We start from the raw sequence: 6,001 nt of genomic DNA, 5'->3' as shown, positions 1-6,001 counted from the left end.
TGTCAGAACGCTTCGAGCCAGACCGAGTTCACTTGGAAGAATTTTGGGGCGACGAGAACAAGCGCTTTTTATCATTTCAGGCTGTGATGTCACCCCCGAGGAGGAACGCCACCAGATCCTGAAAGATTCATACCACTCATATGGGCCGTTAAATTGTGGGAGCTTGTCAAAAGGAAATTTTGGAAATGTTCCATGTCAAACTCGTAAAGTTTGCTGAATGCTGTTCATGTTCAGTACAAAGATGTGTCACTGCCTTTATATTTCCATGCATCCTTGGTGATGGGATTTTAGCAATTCATCCACCAGAAGCAAAATTCCCACCCTGACAAACATGGAGATGTGAACAAAAAGGCTCCATTTGTACATACAATGTCAGTGTGAAATCATACCAATTTTAAATTTTCAGTCTCGTTCACTCGTGATTAATGTGATTAGAGGTTGAGGTCCAGATAACTGAACTTTGCCCAGATAAGAGATCAATGGTAGCCGCATGAAAGTAAAATTTCCTGCATCATGGAGTTTTCATAATAGATCAATGTGGAAAATATGCCACACGTTGATTGTGAAATTAACTTGCGGCGTTCCTGAAGTGATTTTCGCCAGTGAGTTGTCCACAGTTTATCTCCAGACTAATTCCACGGAGTATGTGTTTTTGCATTCACTTTTTAATAATTTCAATAAAAGCTATTTCGTATACCGCGATCATGACTGAACGTTTAATTAGAAGACAGTTCAAATTGACAAATTACCAGGTTGTCAAGCAAAACTATGCACGTGTGGTGCATCAAATTACTGGCACCTATACAACAGGGAGAATATAATTTTTAAAAAACTGCTAAATTACAACCAGGTTTGACACGTATGCATCTGTTTTTTATCATTTTTCTATTGCATTCTCATAGTTGTTAAGTTAGGCAGGAGGAATCTACAACTTTTGTTTAACCTTGGCATAGCTTCAAGGTTTTTGCTTCACTTTTAAAAATCTGGAACCAATGAACAAAAGGGTTCCTAGCGTCAATGATTGGACCAGTTTGAGCAAGTCGGCCATTGAGGCTCAGCGTGTTGACAGACACTTAACACTTCGTTGATACAACCAAAGACGTCAAATCAATTGCAGACTCAAAAAGTTAACAGCAAACAGAACTTGCTTATGTGCGGAATAATGTTTTGCTGCAATTTTATTTAAATCTATAATGTTGTTGTTTTTTTACTGTACCGTTTAATCCATACAGCCATCTATTTTCTATACCGCATATCCTGAAAGCATTCCGCCTCTCATTTGTGAAGCGAAACTTACGTGAAATTAATTGGTCCCGTGAAAACCAATTAAAGCTGGACATTTTCATGAATTTATAAAACCCTCCTGGAAGCCTAGACAGGGTGTAAAAAAAAATAAAAAATTTTAAAAAAAGTCGACGTGCGTAAAGAGGACGTTCGGTAACCTTACCATAGGATAACAGTGGGCTGTGCGGTAATGTTATTGAGCGTGTAAGAAACTGGACGCTCAAGCGAATATCCTGTGCCATAAATTTAGTATGTGATCCGTATCGATCGAGCTCTCACTCGTTAGAGCGTATTGTACATCTTTGTGTATTGCTGAACTGTAGTGCTGTTATAAGCAAGGAAGTAATAGAAAACTCACAGTGGCTGTGAATCACAACATGGGGCTGCTGCTGAAAGATTTCAAAAGCCCCAGTGCAAGTCAGATGTTTCTAGAAACGTTTTAAGTAGATAGTCCAAAATCCAAAATGTATCTGGATCGAGATGATTTTACTTTGTGCAACCTCTTGACAAAATAAAATTGTAATTTCAGTGTGTTTCAGATTCATACATCTGGCATTTTTTGTGCGTGTGACGTTTCCTGGATTTGGCCATGTGCCGTAATCAAATGAAGTCACGAAAGTCTTATGAGGCCCCTGATTAACCGCGTACACAGTTCTGTCCGATTTTATTGAAGACAGTGAAATTGCTGGCAAACATTCAATAACACTGTGGAAGCTACACAAAGTTAAAAAAAAAAAAAAAAGACCAAGCAAAAGCTGGTAACCCGTTAAGTTGGGACACTCAAAGGTCAAGCGGCCAATGCAATGCATTTGACCAAAACAAACACAAATTCGCCGATGCGTTGGCAACTTCACGGAGCAATCAAATTTGTGCTGCTTATCATAAGGCATCCAAGGTTGCGGTGTTAGCTAACGCTAAACCTACAGCTCTGTGTTCATAAACTTGAATCCTAAGATGATGAGACCGTCAGAGGGTCGCCATGCGGGCAACACTTGAGAGAGGATATGTTTGTGAGAACGAAAGCGCTGATGCGTGGAACGGTGCAGGTTGTCTCTGTTTCGGCCACGTCACCCGCTTCACGTCCTCTTGTGTCCTCTTGCTGGAACTAAGGGGCGCAGGTGCGGGAGGTGGGGTAAGGCCAATTGGTTCTATTTGCGCAGCTTGTGCGGTTTCTGCGAGATGGACAGTTTACACGAGCTGCTCCACTTTGCATATTTCTTTCAGGATGAAATACAGTAGTTGCCACTATGAACAGCCTTTGAAACCTTTATTCCGAATCTCTGTCCATACTAGTAAGACAATTCAACATACTTTTTTTTACACTACTCGTGCCAAATTTTGGCCTACTACGCGCTGTGTTTTCGTATAGTCATAAGTCAAGTGGGCTTTAATACCATGACGTAATCTTTTCTCCAGATTCCTCACAATAATTTTTTGTCAATTTTGTGCTCTCAAAATGTGTTTACTGTATTTGATTATTTGTTTCTTTGTATTGAAGTTATTACACTGTCAGGCGGCGTTGTGTAGTTATTCCTCCGTCATTGTAGCAATACATTTATCGGTTTGTTGATCATGGAAATAGTGGGACGGGATACTACTGCTATGTATTACCACTATTCCAACAGTTCAATTGCAACTACTGAGTTGAGGGTCAGCATTTGAGCCATGATGTAACAGATGTGTCACATGTTGAAGCTGTACTCAATAATGACATGAAAGACACACGTTAGCTCACATTCTCAAGCACTTCTTCAGTCGACAAACGCATTGTTTGCAGCTAAAAAAGTTGGCTATGATGAACCGCAATCACACACCGCAAGATGTTAACCACATGTTTATTCACGAAGCAGCAGGTAGTAAAAGTGTCTAAAAACACGGAACGGTAAGTGGAGACATGCTTTCATGTAATGGGATATTGCTCTCTACCACGTTCTTCTTTTACTAGGTTATCTTATTCACGCTTATGTTACTTCAGCTAACTAACACTCACATCAACATTGTATATGGCTACAAAAGTGAAGTGGATGCATATGGTGGTAGTCTGTCCAAATGAGACACCCTGGTGTTTTGGCGTCTTAACAGCCACCGCGGGAACCCACAAGCCCCGAACTGGGGGGCAAAAGCCTCCTAAAACATCTCTTTTCTCACTGGCAGGTCAACATTAAGATGTTAAGTTAGCGGAAACATCTGTTGCAGAGGTACAACTTAATGTATGTGAGATAACGGCCAAACTTTGTTTTTACTGGGGTTTTGTTGCAATCTAGCTAGCGACATGTTAGCTTGCTCGTATATACTATAGCTATGATTAGAGTAAGTCTTGTCTTCTTTTTTGTTATCATTAATGTATAAGCTTTGCTAAAGGACCATTCTATCCATTCAAAAATACTAAGTTTAAACTGAAACTAGTATCTATGGTTGAAATTTCACCACTGGAAATGTTTCTAGATGGGAAAATACAGTTTTCTCCTTAGCAAAATTTGAATTTAAAAAATAAAAACTTGGTTATACAAAAACAAAGTTCATTTACTGTTTTCATCATATTATTATTGTTTAGTTAATAAAACCCTTACTGCAGGCCCCTGGGATTAACCTGCAAAAAAATTGCTCGAATTTAGTCATTGATTAGCAAAACTACTCTCCAAAGAAAACAAAGTTATGTTGAGCTTTGTATAAGCATGCTTCCAGTACATATGTATATATGTACCGTATATGTGTGTTTAGCAATTAAAAAAAAACAAATAAAGCAGTAAAGTAAGATCAATGAGCCTGAATATGCAAGTTTAAATGTATGTGTATTAGGGCAGGTTTTAAACCAGTATCAGGTAGAAGAAAACACTTATTTTTGCATTGGAAATGAAGATTCATTTTATTTCATCCGGTTGTTTTAGTATAGTGAACAAAACTTCCCTCGTATCTTCTATTTATACAGGATGGTGCTTTGATAATAAATCTACTTTGACCAACAACCTCCACGATTACCGAGTCACATGACCAGATGATTATTGTGTGCGTATGCGTGTGTGTATGTGTGTATGTGTTATGTTTACCTGGTGGCCATTGTGAGAGCTCAGCAGCTGTAAAACATTTTAGTGCCAAAACCCCGCTGCACAGCACCCTGCTGCTCACACTTTACCACGGAGGCCAATTTATGGCAACGTCATCATTCCTGTAACATGCTAAACTATGATGACCCCTTGCATGCTGCATGAAGTCACACACCTGGTAAACAAGCTGCATCACCTGATTGTAGCTGATTCTCTGTGTGTATGTGTGGGCACATGTTGTCTTTAATGTAGACATTTTGGTTGGTCCACTGAAAGATGTTATGAGCACTGCTTGTTGTGTGTGTGTGTGTGTGTGTGTGTGTTTATAACTCAAACCTCCACCATCGAGGGCCTGCAACAGTTTCAGGACTTCTGAAACCCAGGAACCGAAAAACAAGTGTCAGCAAGTTGATTTTCTGGTTAGCGCGAAATGTAAATGAGCAGAATAAACACTGTGTTTTGTTTATCAGAACAGATGTCATAAAGGGAGCATCCGGCATCATCAAATGCTTTAAATGGGGACTTTTTCCAATTGTAGTGAGCTTTTGTCACTGTGAACAGGATTGGGGAATTTCAAACAATTAATGTTTTTAATTAACCAAAATTTAGCAGTCAAGGTTGATCAGTCTTAACATTTAACCCCTAAAACTGTTAAAGATTGCATCTCAATCAAGAAATAATGTGCTATAAATTTTCATTGTAAAATAGTTTTTGGGAAAATTCATGGACAACAACAATAATCCCCAATGAAAGCTGGTCAATAGAAGGCGCTGTAGCGCCACCCCACCACTGACTTTTCCTTTCCAAATATCGTATGTGTATCTATTGTACTTTTAAAGACAATGTAAAGCCATTTTCGTGAATACATTATATACGATTATATACGTTTGAAGACGAGTGCTAAAGACTGAGTACATTTGGTGACTGAATTTTCTAGCTATAGCGTTAAAGTTTTTTACACCTCGTTTTTTCGAACTTTTGGGTGTGGCTAAAACGTTATGTTAAACATTAAAGTTATGCACTTGGCATGAGTTGGCCCCTGGCATGGGTCAGAGCACCCTATAGCTCGCTCGTGGGAGCTAGCTAGCGCGCTAGCTTACATGCCGGCTCACCGAACAGCGGCAGGGCCTTTGGCAGGCTCATTAAACACGCTTCTCTGTGGCGTGTCAAATTCAAAAGACTTTACTTTGCCCACCTTCGGGCTCTTTAGGGTTAGTAGGATAAATAGTATATGAGCAAAGATGAGTAAAGTTGTTTTGATACTGTACATCTCAATTTCGTGTTGCATTTCTGGCCAGGGGTGCACACATCTTTACTCACTGACTCTCATTAAAAGTTGACATGCACAGCAACTCCTCTTCAAATAAATCGATAGGACCAAGGTGAGGTCACATTCAACTGTCACAGCACGCAGTGTTTCCACCGTCCGTGTTGGCATGTTAACTTTACTTTTTAACGTCAATTTTGAAGATAAGTTTGCTGACACTGGTTGCTAGCTTACAGTATGCTCATGCTGAATGTTTTAAATGTGCTGAATGTATATGGAATCAGATTTGCGCCAAAAACCAAGTAGACACAACTTCTTAAATTGATAACAAAATGTAAGACTGGAGAGATGTCATCTAACTCAAGCAAAAGAAGGAAAATCATCTTAAAAGTAAAACAAACCTTGA

Source organism: Filicampus tigris, chromosome 14 (assembly GCF_054856515.1).
Source record: "Filicampus tigris isolate MCC_2025a chromosome 14, RoL_Ftig_1.0, whole genome shotgun sequence".
NCBI classification, from domain to species: Eukaryota; Metazoa; Chordata; class Actinopteri; order Syngnathiformes; family Syngnathidae; genus Filicampus; species Filicampus tigris.
The sequence above is the reverse complement of the archived record's forward strand: the minus strand, read 5'-3'. Positions refer to the sequence as shown.